At 36.6% G+C, this 15,579-nt stretch overlaps 1 protein-coding gene across 3 annotated transcripts in view; it reads left to right on the forward strand.

Annotated features, from left to right (window-relative positions):
• Positions 1-15,579, forward strand: part of CDH12 (cadherin 12) — a 172,857-nt gene that overhangs the window by 17,198 nt on the left and 140,080 nt on the right. The gene's annotated exons all lie outside the window — the stretch shown is intronic.

The raw sequence follows: 15,579 nt of genomic DNA on the forward strand, positions 1-15,579 counted from the left end.
TCTGCTCTTGTGAGACCCCACCTCGAATACTGTGTCCAGTTCTGGTGTCCCCACCATAAGAGAGACATAAATTTGTTGGAGCATGTTCAGAGGAGGGCCACAAAGATGATCCAGGGGCTGGAGCACCTCTGCTACGAGGACAGGTTGCAGGAGCTGGGATTGTTCAGCCTTGAAAAGAGAAGACTTCAGGGGGACCTAATAGCTGCCTTCCAATACCTGAAGGGAACCTACAGGAAGGTGGGGGAGAGACTTGTTACAAGAGTGTCCACTGATAGGACAAGGGGAAATGGGTTTAAGTTGAAGTAGAACAGATTTAGATTAGATCTTAGGAAGAAATTCTTCAGTACGAGGGTGGTAAAACTTTGGAATAAATTGCCTAGAGAAGTTGTGGATGCCCCCTCCCTGGAGGTGTTCAAGGTCAGGTTGGACGGAGCCTTGAGTAGCCTGGTCTAGTTGAGAGGCGTCCCTGCCCATGACAGGGAGGTTGGATTAGATGATCTCTAAGGTCCCTTCCAGCCTATGCCATTCTATGATTCTATGATTCCATGACATTTTCTCTGAGGTGTCAAAATATAAATTTGGTTTGTTAACGAGAGTCATTGTGCCAAAACACATCAGCCTATATAGATGTTTATGTATTATGGTTTATGCAAATTAAAGACTACAATTTAAAAAGTTGTGTAGAGCAGCCTAATTGCTCTAACAATATGTTTTTTCTTATTTTGAGAACTGAAGCATAAACCGTCAAAGAGCAAGCCAAGAAAAACATCTAAGTTATTAGTTCAATGTATATCTTCTAGAATCTTAGAGCACTTTTTCAACACTATTATATAAGCAATTTAATAGCTCCTACTTGTCAAATCCAGCTGTATCAGCCCAACAGCAGGTAACTGCTTCTAGTTTAACCTTAATTGATGCCAATAGTAGAGTCTGATAAAAAAAAATCAATGAGTGTTTGCGGAATCAGGAGGTTTCTGCATAAGCCTAATGAATTCTGGCAGACAGCATTTGTGCAGTTTAAGAACTATAATATAGATGCTGAAAACCTGAAACACAGACCATTTTACTGAGAATTTCTTTTCAGTAAAGTTATGTGTTATTGTGACATTTTAAAAAAGTACAGTGTTTATTTCTTTTGAGTAATTTCTGTGCTGGTAGGCTAATTTGCTATTATCAAAAAGTTAAAGGTCAATAACACACTTGTTATTTATGTCAGAAACAATAATTTTGACTTTTTTTGTGTAGCAAAACATAGAATCAAAAATAAGTTCTTCTTTCATGTGGGATACAAACAAGATTGGTTTACTTTATTTACCATTTTGACATCTTCATTGCAATGCTTCATTTGCCATGTCTGAAAGCTATTGTAAAGCCTGGTTCTGAATTGCACTGACTAGATCATTCCTTCTTGGGCAAGCTGAATGTAAAATTCTGCCAGATGAGTCTGGTAGCAACTATGGCATAATTTTATTACTAGGGGCAGTAAAATTAGACATAATCTCAATTAAAAAATATATGAATGTGTAACCTATTTTTTTGTTTTGGATTATTTTTTTTTTATTTTAAGAAATTGTAATTGATCCCACACAAAATGAATTGTTCTGTCCTCTACACTTATTACCATCTATATAAAGTACTGTGATGCAGAGAGGTACTTTTATGGGCCTCATCATTAGAGCATCAGAACATTGCAATCATTATCCTTCCAGTGGTTCTGTGAGGCAAGAAAGTATTAGCGCTTTTCTGTAAGTAGGGAGTGGAAGCACAGGAAAGACTGTGTTGCTTGTCAGAGTAATTATCAAAATTTTGTTGAAGCCCTAGAGACTAGAAAGCCCATTCTTCTGATTTTTTTATTATTTTTACGTGTGTTTTTTTAAATATAAATAATGGTCTACAGTTTGATATTGTCTGAATTGATAAGTGGGGATTTCTATCTGTGCTGAGCAACATAGTAACTGAGAGTGCTGGGCAGATCTGCTTACCTGGAAATGAAATAAAGGATTACTGATTAAATTTATCTACATTCAGCCACTGCAATGCTCTGTAGATTATATAGCTAGCTTCCCAGACCATTCCTAGTCTTGACACTAATAATGTCAAATCTGTAACTGCAAGGTGGAGTAAGCTCAAGGCAAAGAAGGAAGGGGAGAAAAGTGCGATGCTGTCAATTTCTCACTAGCCTACTGTATTTATGCATCATCAGACTAGATGACAAAATTATTAAAATAACAGAGAAAACAGTCAATCAAAAGTATTGTGCTGCTAAACTTACAATTATCTGCATTATGCTTTATGCTTCTTCACTTGTGTTCTTTGGAATAGGTTGTAAACTTGTTTCTTTGGGGACCCCAGCCCCAGAGACTGATTCTGAACTAATAGCTTTGTCAGTGTATTAAATAATTTTGTCAGGTTGCTCACTTTCTTTAATTATCTCCAAGTATCAGTAATTAAAAACGTATAAAACATAATAGTATAAGTAATTAGCCTATTGGCATTATTTTCCTGTTAAGCTATATAAGACAATAAGAAATGTGTATTGAATTTGATCACATTTTATACAGTATATAGATAATTTTGCATTATTGGGGAAAATATAAAATTATATTTTTTGAGGGGGAAAAAAGGTTTATCTCTAGTGTTATTTTTCAGTAATGTAGCTCCAATTGCAGGAAAAAAATAAGTTACAAAGATAAATTTAGGTAAAATTATGCAAGGACTCTTAAAGCCATTGACAATGTATCATGATCATGTATTTAAATAGTTGAAAGTAATTTATAGTCTTAATATTCAAGGATGTTATAAACTAAAGGACGAGATGAACAAGTGCCTAAAGGAATCTCAAAAAGAAAGAAAATGGTGACATTTGTCTAAATGCTGCTGATATCTCACACATTTTGACAGACTTTATTAACAGAAATCTTTTTCAGAAAATTAATATTCAGATTCAGGATTTTTAAATTAAATTTTCATTTTTCTTCTTAAATTCCAGTTCACTTTCTTCCAGTTCACATTATGCCACCGCTGATTTTATAACCAGCTGATGAGAGATGTGTATCTTTACTTAAATTGCTTTTGTTTACAATACAAACATAACCAAAGCCCACTTGCATTTTAACCTGTGTCCAAAATGTAAAGCGGGCCTTTCCTGAATTTTTTTTTTTTTGATTCTCTCAAAATAAAGATGGGGATATTATCCTTCTTAAATACTGAAGTCCTGACCATATTTCAGAATCATGGCATTTGTGCGTTACCTGACAGCTAGCAAATCTCCATGAATGTTTTCGTTCTGATCTAAAGTGCACTTTGGAGGCAAATCTCTTGATCATTCAGTCTTACTGTAGTTTTGTTCACATCAAGGGTGGTCTTGGAGAGTACGAACTAGATCACTTCCGAATAAAAATAAGCTGAGAGTATGCAGTACATGATTTGGCACTTAGCCCATCGAACCAGATGATATCTTGTCAGTTGAAAAGAAACCTAAGGTACATTTAGTGTGGGCATCGTTCCTCAGCATCAGCTGCTTCGTTCTACAGCTTCACTCTTACTGGTTCACGTTACTTGCTAACATAGGTGCAGCTTGCTTCTAATAAAAAATAGATATGGAGAAACTACCCAAGGCTGGGTGAGTGCTGACATGCTTAGTCAGCTCTCTTTCCATACTTTTTAGTTAAATTTTCCAGTTCTTTTAAGAAAAGCTACTGAGTAGAAGTGATTTATACAGTCAAGTATCCAAAGGTGAGGGAGAAATTATGCAGAATACTAGTATAAAATAGGAAAGTATGATCTTAGTTTTGAAGTAGCTCTTTGTGATGTTTATATTTAGATTTAGATTTATACAATATATATGCATAATTATATCATATTTTCATGCTTTTAATATATATCTTTCATAATCTGCAATCTTTGAAAAGTCTAGGTACTAGAAAATAAGTCTTTACATGGTTTGCACAAAATTAGAGCAGAGACAGTCTATTGAGTTAGAAGAAATGAGCTTCCAAGGTATAGAAGCAAGAGAAATGACTGCGCAAAAATTTTTATTACTTGCTCATGTATATGTCCTGCTGTGCTGTTGAATCACTTTTTAAACAAATAACCCTCAAATTATATTCATGGAGTCTACTGTGTATATATATGTGTGTGTCTATGTATATGTACATGTATATATTCACAAAAATGTCTATGACCTACATGTGAGGTCTACAGGGGGACTACAAGTACAAAATAAAGCCTGAGTAAAAGCTTCATTTGCCCATACACCTTCTTTTCTGGTTAATGCTCTGTCTTATTTTTGTTAGAACGTGTTCAGCCATTACTTTTTGCAATGTGAAAAAAACATACAAAGAGCGATAAAAATGATGAGACACATCAAATCCATATGGAAGTCACTGAGAGATTTTCCATTTTAATAAATTTTGACTTGATCCTAATTGATTGATAAGACAAGGCATGAAACAGGAAATGCAAAGTTAAAAGAATCATGACAGAGAAATCAAATATTACTTGTTGATGTGTTTGGTTTAGAAAATACAATCTATTTAAATTGATTTTTCCCCTGTAATAATGAAAGATGACATAAAGTCTAGTTAAATTTTTTAAAATTTGAAAAAAAATTAGAATATTCCAACTCAAAAATGAATTTTTCAAAATAAAAATTTTGGTGTAAGAGAAGGGTAAAAAAAGTTATGAAGAACAGAAGTAATTTTCTAAATATTGTTTTATGCTCTTAACAGCATATTTATTCCTGTGAAGGCCAGTGCTTTCTCCTGAATACATGTTCATCAAAATATTCACTGTAATTTTTTCTAAACTCCAAAAATTAATATTTCAAAACTTTTATATATGAAAGAGATGAGAAAGAATGCATACATTATTCACAATCTGTGATAGAGAAATCTTGTATGTAGAATGCAGTCTAAAATGCCATCTGTTTTTCTCTTTAAGATTCTCATAAAATGCGTATTTTTAAAATACTTGGCTATGTAAAATTCATTTGCCCTTTCTTTTGGAAACATTTGCTAGCTGTTTTGGAACAGCCGTTAGTAAAGCATATGATTCACACATTTGGGTTTGGTTTTTTTTCTTCTTCTATTATCTTTTTTTTTTTTTCTCTTCCATGTCTCACCAGGAAAAGAACTACTCTAAAACAAGCATATGGAAAATATGTGGGTGTATGTTTGTGTGTGTAGAACCAGCAACTGAGGAAACTTCATTTGATTATTTACTTTTGTGCTGATAGATGATGTAAACTTTCTTCTCATAGGCCCTCTGGTTCCACTGTCTTGACCTTTAGTGTTTTCATCCTTAAACCTTCATTGAACTGATGCAGTGTCATATGGAAGAACGACAAGGTTGCTTTAGTTGGCAAGATCATCATCTCTGCTCTTCTTCAGAATCAGCTGGAGTTACTGAGTTTGATCATTTCTTAGGTGTTCCCAGCTGAAGCTGTATAAAGTTAGGTTATTTTGCTGCACTTCTCTGATCTTTGACTGGGTTTCTTTGGCTTGAATGAAAAGAAAATTTAATGCTTATCTACAGCTGCTATTGTGCTGGAAGGTAGCTAAAAGAGTACTGCCATTAAAGTCACTACATTTTTACTGAATTCTGTTTACAAATTGTACCATTGAGCTACTTTGTACCCTTTTATTTCTTTGTCTGTTTTGCTTCCTCTAAGTAGGGTTGATAATGCCCTCTGTAAATTGGTGTACAGTTATCATCTGTAACTCTTCTATGAATGTGGGTTTGTAGAACCTGAACATCATTAACTTTCCTGTGTCAAAGTCCATAAAACATCCAGGACTTGTGTTGACAATGTGTTGCTACTCAAATCCTATATACATCCCACAGTGCTGATATGTGCTGCTCATGTGCTGTTGCCATGACTAGATTATCGCTTTGCCTGTCCACAGGGAAAAGTACTTTTCCATCCTTTTCACAGTACTGCTTAGCAAGGAAATATAGGTGTTCTTGTGGAAGAAGTAGAGAAAGAGTTGATATTTGTTGTCCTGGCGTAGCATGACACAGATACTTCCCCTGTGGGAGAGAGGTAGGTGTAGCAGCAGGATCAGCCCACAAAACATAGTAATACTGGGAGAACAAAGCTTTATTTGCACTTTTGTGAAGTCATCTGGAAGCACCCCACAACCTTCCCTCAGTGGTTCTGGTGTGTCTGTGGTGTTGTGCTCAGGAGCGGTGCACTGCAGCCACAGGGAGAAGCATTCTCCAGCTGAGATACATAACTGCTTCTTTATAACCTCTTTATAGATAGATGTACCTCTTCTCAGCTGTGCTTTGTACAGCCCAGCCTGGCTGAAATACTTATTCATCTGCCAATCAAAGTCGTGACATTGAGACATCACGGGCAAATTGGCGAGCCACTCTGTAATATTTTTTTCTGTCTTCCAAAAATGTTTCTTGCTGCTCTTTCTAAAAACGAAAACAGTGCCTTTCTAGGGCAAATTTACTTCGGTAGAGAGACCATGTGTCAGAAACTTTTTTCAAGGGGAGGTTACTAAGCGTTTCTGAGGTTCTTTCACGTGTATGAACAATATAATTTTTTTATTTGTGGAAATGAAGACAGCTCTTCAGATTCTACCGTTGTTTTCTCTTTTAAAATACAGATTCTATTTCACATTCATCTCACACTTAAGAATAAATTTCTGTAATTTTATCTTTACAAGGGTAAAGATTAGATTTTTTCTAAAAAGAAAAATCCCAGGAATCCCATATTCCATGGTCAGTTCCATGCTGCTGATAATAAAGGAGTCACACAAGCCCCGGAATTGTCACCAGGGGTCCACAGTACTAACACAGTTGACTACAAAATAGATGCTTCAGGAAGTCAGAAATGCTACACTGCTACTAGCTGCAGCTGGTATATCAAATTAGGAAGAAAGTAAATTACTGTTGCTCCAGGTACCAGCTGTTACAGTAATGAAAACTCCACTACTTAGAAGTACTGTTTAAACCAAACTAATTTTAAGATTATTTTTATCTTATGGGAGATTGGTGTTATAACGGCTGGTTAGTCATACTGGCTAAGCCCAGTTTAAATAGGTCACTAACTTAATGAAGATATTAGCAAAGAAATCTTGACGAATTTATGATTTTCAAAATCTTCAGCAGGGGTGTCTCATTAATTTTACCTATTTTAAAAGAATATTTATAGAAAATTTAGTATTCTGTTGAATTCTTACAGAAGATCTTCATCCTTATAAGGCTGTAAGTGTGCTGGGACATAGTTTATTCATGATTTCAAAGCATGAAATTTCTTTGTGACAGGTGTTTGGCATCCCACAACACCAACTTATGCTTCCTGTGAATGTATCGTTAAAATGAAAACTATGCACTTTTAAGGCACATGTATAGTAAATCAAAAGCTCATTTTTGCTTAAATATTTTCATTTCTCTGTGCTAGACGATTTTTCAGAGCATATTTTGCAGCACTCAAAACAAGGACAGCTCGATGCCAGCAAGGGATGAATCTATTCTGAAAGCTTAAAAAGGTCCACTACAAGTGAAAGCTGTATTCTTTTCATACCCCTAAGCCTGCCTCTCAAAAGACTTAGTTTTAGAGTAAAGGATGTAGCTCTAAATTGGATCTCATAGCAGCTCAGCAAGAATGGTTTTTTCCCTGTGCAGGTGTGGAAGGTGAAGGTAGGAGTGGGAAACTCTCTGCATAAAGCCTTTTTCTTTTTCTGTTCTTATTGAGTCAAACTCCCCATTGTTCCTATAATAGAACAAGCTCTATGGGGCATGAGGCTGGTGCAAATAGACCTATGCCCTGCTGCAGATGTGGGTTTTGGCAGTTACATGTTCTCCTCTATATGTAAATAGAGTGCAGTACTACAGACTACAGCCTTGCATGTCTTTCCACGGGTGGCTTGCACACTGTTTTCAGAGGCTGCACGTGCTATGTTCATACAGTTACACATTACCATCATTGTTCAGGAGGTGGATCTTGCCTCCTAAATGAGACAGGAAAACATAGGTTGCCTTAATGCTGGAGAGCAATAGTCTTAGATTGCTGTAAGAAATACTTACAAGTGAATACTCTTGTAAGGCAGTTTTCACTACATTGAATCTGTACAATACAGTTCTGCATAAAATAAATCACCATCATATATCCTTGAAAGAAATGAGATTTTCTAACCAATAACTTGCACTGAAAATAAATATTTTAATAATGAAATTTTTAATAGAGTTAGAAACATTAGCTTTCCATGGATTCAGTAATTTGTTTATCTAGAGTACTTTCCCCTCAAAGAAGATGAGGAACAAAAATAACTACTCTTTTCTGGCTTACTCATTTTTGGTAAATTCATTAATCAATAAGTGTAATTACCTTTAGTTCATTCTTTGACTTGGTTTAAGCAAAAGCACTCAGTTTATACATTATATTCCTAAATGAATTGGATTCTTGCAATAATTGACTTTTTTCTTATGTAAATTAGACTAAATTATCCTTTATTTTTAAATTCAGTTCAATTGATGGTGCAAATATTACTAGAGTAAGAGTTTCATTAACAAACAGATGCTAATTAGTTTAGGATTAACTGATCTAATTCTAAACAGGTACCAGTGTTCTATGATCTCATTAACGAATAAGTAGGTTCTATACATATGTCTTTCAGGTATAGTTAAAATTCATCTGTCACTAGATTGTGTATTTTCTTAAAGTACCTTATTCACAGTAGAGATTCTCTATTATTCAGTAAATAAAAATATTTGTCAGAACAAAGTAGAAATTTGTTCTTTATCCTAAGTTGTGTTTACATTGTCTTTTCAGAGAAACACAAACATGTTTCTTAATCCTGATTTCTATATTTGGAACAAGTGTTGTAAAATGGTGAACTTGAGAACTGTGCTGCAAATCCATGAAACTTAAAGGCAGATAGCAAAGGAAATAGATGTTTGATGCTTAGAAAGTCTCCAGCCAATGAATTTATTATTATTTAATAGCTAAGTCTGTCCTTACATTCAAAAAGGGCATGTGCAAATCATCTATGACATCAAAGGAATATTTTTTAGGAAAATTGCTAAAAAATGCTTCCCTTTGTTAATACGACTCTTTTGATCATAATTAGCAGCTACTGTGAATCCAGGTGAATTTAGCTATCAATAGCTGCAATATTTGTCGGTGAAAGAAGCCTTACTTCTGTGAACATTCATAAACGACTAAAACCCCTGTCACATAACAAGTAATTCCTGCACCACTGGAAGGATTTCACAGTAATTTCTATCTAACTGAAGTTTTATTATTAAAATTGCAAAAAGCATTATTTGATCAAGTTTATCTCACCTCTTGAATCTTAAGTAATCACATAGTATTATCAGAGAGAGAGAAAGAGAGGGGTGCTGAACGATTTCCACACAAGAAAAGGAAAGACTTCTGGTTTGAGATCTTCACTTTGTTAAAACTTCAAAGTGAGAAGAAAATTTACCTAAGTGTGTGAATTGAAACAAAAGAGAATGTTTACTCTCACTCTACAGGAGAGTACCCTGCTAGTACTCTGCAGGAGAGTACTCTACTAGTACTTACAAGGCCCTAATTATTATTGAATAAAATTAGGGACAATGGGAGTTTTGCCATTGACTTTCTCGAGGCCAAGTTTCAAGCTTTATGGACACAATTAAGCTTCCCTGGAGTCTGGAAAGATTTTGCCCTTGTAAATTATTTTCTCCAGGACTTCTGGAAGAACCGTATGCAGAAAGATTAGGAGCAAATTAACACCTCTGTGGTTTCATTGAGCAGCTCTGTCAGAATAGGGGTGGAATATATACTCACCCAGACACATCTCTTCTACCTTGCTTCCTGCTTCTTCTTTCTTCCAAGGCCTGTGTAGCAGCAACCTTGCAACTGTCTGTCCCTGGGCTAAAATGACTCTGTTCTCTCCACTTCCTTCTCCATCCCCAATAGCAGCAGCAGAGGTGGTTGTTCTTTCATCTTGTCAGTATAAAACATAAGTACAGCCACAGCTACAGAAAACAGAGATCTTATTGCAGCCATGCAATCAGTTATGTTCCAAATTATAAAGCTCTTTAGTTTCTTTATCTATTATACTGTATTCTCCACTGATTCTTAAGAACGTTTTTCTTTATCCATTAAAAACATGAGTAAACCTTTCAATTAAATGCTATAGCTAGGATATAACTTCATGTAAACTCAATGCGTTTTTTAAAAAATTGCATTGGGACAATCCAGCAGAGACAATCACTATCCAGATTTATAATTAAACTGCTCCATTTGAGCAGAAATAATTCAGGCTTGAGCTGTGGAAGATATTTTTATTTTGCTTGTTAGTACACAGATGTGAGTTTTTATTAAGAAGAAGGCATACTAATGTTCTTACACAGTGCAGCTTAACGATATATGAAATATGAATGTATCCATCACTTACAATATATACAGGATTTCTGTGATCTGATTCAGTTCTGCATAGTACCATATAAATGCTGCTTGTTTTGAATAATCCAAGCCTGAAGAATGAATAGTATCTGACACTTTACCTGTGCCTTAAGAACTGACTCTTCCATCCAAAGGTCAATTAATTAAAAGACCCCACTGAAAGAGAAATTTTGTTGGTTTTGCAAACCTGCCAAAAAAAAGTTCTATAAGTCAAGCTAGAATAAAATGCAAACCATGCAGTCTGCCACTTATCTCTATTATACCAATTTACTTGTTTTATTATATTCTCTAACTTATTAAGTTTTAATATCATGAATAAAAACTCATATAAATTCTATTGAAATGACTGGTTCTATTCCTGAAGACACTAACTATATTCGATTGAGTAAAAAATTATAGATATGACCCTTTCGTTATTATTTCTAAAACTCCAAAATTAAAATTAAAGTTCATATCCCTGCCAGCTATATTGATAAAGTTTTTCCATTTCTAAGGAAGCTTGCAAGTAGATCAACCTTTTTCCTAAGGAGGCCTTCTCCCTCTGCCAGTATGCCCCAGCTTCCACAACTGATTTTAGTTGTCATTCTGAATAAGAAATGTCATGTTGCAGTAAGGACATCATGATGCAGGAGGTGATGTGCAAGCAGGCCTGAAATGTGTATGCTCCTGAAGTACTTTCATTTCCCTTCCTCCAGAGTGATCACGTTAACTCAGCCACCTCAAAAACATGTCTCTGCTCTTCTTTCTCTAGTAGCTCTTGTGATGGGTTTGTGCAGTGGGGTTTTGGTAGCAGAGGAGGGGCTGCAGGGGTGGCCCCTGTGAGAAGCTGCGAGAAGCCTCCAGCTAGGGGCAAGTCAGTCATCACCTCTGTGAATAACATACTTAAGAAGGGGCAAAGAAACTTGTGCCACACAGGACATGCAGCAGAGAGAGGGCGAAGGGACCAGTGACAGTCTGCACTGGGCTGCACCTGCCCTGCTGAGGGGTGGCAGCCACGATGTGGAGCAACGTGGAGCACCCATTTCCCTGAGTGACTGCTGGGTGGAGGTCATCCCACCGGGGCTGCCGAGGTCATTTGGGCCAGTTGGACCGGGTGCAGCTGCAATGGAGAGCAGAGCGGGATGTGAGAGAAACAGCTACGCAGCCACCAAGGTTGGTGCAGATGGAGCAGGAGGAGATGTGCTGGAGCTAAGATTCCCCTGCAGCCCATGGTGAGATGGCAGGCAGCCCCCTGCAGTCCGTGAACGGTGAAGCAGTCCGTGAAGACCTGCAGCTGTGGAGGACCCCATGCTGGAGCAGGTGGCTGCACCCAGAGAAGACTAACTCCCTGGGAAAGCCTGTGCTGGAGCAGTCTGTTGGTGAAGGACTGCATCCCTCAACGGGGATCTGCACTACAGCAGCTCGTGAGGAACTGCAGTCCATGGAAAGTTCTCACGTTGGAGAAATTTTTGGATAACTGTCTCCTGTGGGAAGAGACTTCACACTGAAGCAGGGGAGGAGTACAAGGAGTCCTCCCCCTTGAGGAGGAACGAGTGGCAAAAACAATGTGTGATGAACTGACTACAACCCCCATTCCCCGTCCCGCTTCGCCGCTGTTGGGGGAGGAGGTAGAGAAATCAGGAGCAAACCTGAGCGTAGGAAGAAGGGAGGGGGTAGGGGAAGGTGTTTTTAAGATCTAGCTTTGTTTCTCATTATCCGCTCTCGTGTGCAAGGTAACAAATTCAATTGATTTTTCCCCAAGTTATCTGTTTTGCCCATAACCATAATTGGTGAGTGATCCCTGTCCCTGTCTTGACCCTTGAGCCTTTCATTGTATTTTATCCTCTCCACCCCATCCTACCGGAGGAAGGGGGAAGGAGTGAGCACGTCGCTGCATGGTTCTTAGTTGCGGGCTGGGCTAAACCCCGATAGCTCTTCATTGGTCTCATTCTCTTTTTAATTTGTTGAACATACCTACATTGAGGCCACAAGATTTTGTAAGTTGCTCCTCTGCTCTTAAGTAATCACTGCTTCTATTTTACCAATTTCTGGTTGATCCTTGAGGCAAAGAATGTAAGTTGATCAGAATAGGAACTAGCTTCACCAAGTAGTTCTAAAAATTGGAGAGACTGCTGTTTATTGCATTATTGTTTGAATTATACATAGAACTCAGTCAGTGTCGCAGGAAGTTTGTCTCAACACTGTAGCAAACGCACAGCAAGTTACAGTTTCGTGCCCAAAGAATATTTTACATGAAACCATTTCGAATGTTTCAGCAAAATTAAAGAAATACGTACAACACAACCTTTTCCTATGCTGCTTCTGAAACCTGAGGAAAATCAACAGTTGCTGTGTGAAAAGGCGATTTCATTAATACAGCCGTTAAAAATACTGTTATGAGGAAATCTTGCAACTGGAACATGATTCATGCAATTGTACTTTCTTGGAATTGAGACATATGAGCATGGAAGAAATTTTCCAGCTTCTCTGCTGTACCTTCCATTTCTGTATCTCATATACATTAAGCATTATTGACTAATGACTACTCGATTATTTTGCATTTTGTTTTGTGTCGTTGTGTGCTTATTTACCTAGATTTTGTGGGCCAACTTGAAACAAGGAGACTAAAAATTAAGAAGACATTCTGTTTCACTCATAAAATTCTGTGCCTGTAAATGCCTTAAAATTATCCCTCTAATAGATGTGTTAAAATTAATAATTTTCATTTCTGTGATAAAAAATAAGGGTTTTTTTTTGTCCTGTTTAGAAGACAGAAATGATCAAATAGTTTATGATAGTATGCCTTGTCACAGTGATAGACAGGTTGAGGCAGAATCTTTCTACTCTGACATTCCCTACATGATCTAATGTGTCATTATCAGAGACACCTTAACTGATGGTGCTTTACAGCAAGCGTGATTTACAGAACAAGTTTTTTGTATTTAACAAAACATTACATTTAAATACATGAGGAATAGAGTTTTAATATTAATTTGCAATGCAATCAGTGAAGAAAAATATTTGAAATAACTAAAAAAAAAAAGTATTAAAGGAAAGCTCAAAAAGAAGAAAGTTTAATCAGCACCAGCAGAACTTAATAGGCCTTTGCTCTAAAGTCCCCTAAAGATCAGACTAGAATTGAAGAGCATACTGATAGAAATAATGAAACAGCAGAAGATTTATTTGCTACCTAAAGTTCCAATCAATGACAAATTAAGCATAAGCTTTTACAATCAGTTTAGAATCTTTGACCTATTCAAATGCAATGGACTTAAAGTGATATTTTCAGCATGTATTTCTAACGATGTGTTTACCCAAAAAAGAGGAGACCCTGCAGCTCTTTCTTTTCATATTCTACTACAGGAACCTGTTCTTTTTTTATTCATGCTAGAGTGCCTAAAGTTGTGTTTTTGTCAGTGATTTTTTAAAATTATTAAAATTATTATTGTCATCTTTGGGATATTCACACAGAAAATATTTCAGCATAAGTAAACCACTAGGTAACGTCACAGGAGTCTGCATGATGATTTGTGTCCTTTCATGTCTCTGCATGTCAGAGACTTGTGGCTTCTTAAGGCAGGGTAAACCTAGTTTAGGAAGTCTCACGGAGGGTATGCTGCTAGGAGCTATACTGAGCCTTGGACTTTCTGGAGAAGCTATATCTGGACATTTTGCAAAATTGAGTCAAGAAGCCGGAGTCAGGCTTGGAATTCACATTGTGTGTGGTCAAGTGCACCTTTTCTATGACAATGGAGGTCAGCTAATCCATAACAATGGGATTTTTTTTTTTTTTTTGGTATGTTAGGAACTGATTAACAGTAGGAGATAACTGGTTTCATGACTACTATGCCTTTAGATGTTTATGACTATGTAGTTGGAGATGTATTTCTTCTCCTAGATGAAGTCATGGTGTGGAAATGCACTCCATAGCTACTAGATAGCTACTCTCCCTCATACAGGTTGCTGCCTCCTCAGAGAAGTAACTCCAGCAGAAAGTTTGAGTTTTCCATAATTAATTTCAGAAGAGCCAGGCTTACAAAGGCCAGCTATTCAACTGCTTTAACTAGATGGGACAGTATGATATAAAGAAGTTCAAGGGAATTCAATTAGCTCCAGACATTTGGGGTGGAGAACTGAATGCCACCAAGGAGAGGAGTGGGAAACTGTTCAGAGTCATGATCTCTTCCAGCAGTGGATGTCATTCCATAGCCCCTATTTGCCGTGGCAGCCTTCAACAGGCAGCTGTCTTTTTGTCTGTCACTTCAGAAGCAGAATGGCATACAGTACACTATCTTCCCTATGACATATTCATAGCTAATCCTACAGCCTACACAAGGGTATTCCCACTGACGTCAATAGGATAATTCCTGTGAGGAAAAAAAAAAAAGGGTCATGCACCTGAGCAGCTGTAGCTATAGCTTCCATGGTAAATTGAATCACAAGAATAAAAATGTCCATGGTGTTATGACTCATTATTAGATGAGATGAGGAATCTCATCTATTGATCATGTCGGATTTGGTATTCAAGCATGTGTTCTCTTAATGCTAATGATATTTTCTGTGTAGAGCCCAGCTAGTCAACATATAACGAATAAGGAAAATAACCCATGATTTTATACTTTGTAGCTTAAGACATCTGTAGAGTATAATTCTGCAGAAAATGGATCACATTCACACACCATTGAAAGAAAATGGATTTTATCATTTCACTTCACAAGCTTAAACACCTCATGTTAGGCTGAAAATATCTAACCTTGCCAACAGCTTAATTTCAGTCACACCCTGCAATATGAAGTTCCTGATTGCTCTCAACTTTTTGAACAGTGGTTATCTGGTGATCTTCAGAAAGATTATCTTCATAAATATAATTATGCAGTCATTAAAAATTATAAACTCTCCTCTGATAGGTGTCTTACAAATTTTATTGTAAGTATAGCATGTTTCATGTAAAGTCTTTCTAAGTCTATAGTATCTATTTTTATGATATTTATTAATACAGCATAATTCATATTTTCACACATTAATCTTTTATATATGTTGTAGAAGGGATACAGCAGGGAACATAATGTAAAATAATTTATTAATGTCGGTATGTGGCTTCCAGAGAAATGCAGGTCTTTTTGATATTCTTACAATGACTCCTGTTTCACAAAGGAAATACTACAATAGCATATACTACCTGAAAAGAGCACCAT

The sequence above is a fragment of the Tauraco erythrolophus genome, chromosome 3 (genome assembly GCF_009769465.1).
Source record: "Tauraco erythrolophus isolate bTauEry1 chromosome 3, bTauEry1.pri, whole genome shotgun sequence".
Lineage (NCBI taxonomy): Eukaryota > Metazoa > Chordata > Aves > Musophagiformes > Musophagidae > Tauraco > Tauraco erythrolophus.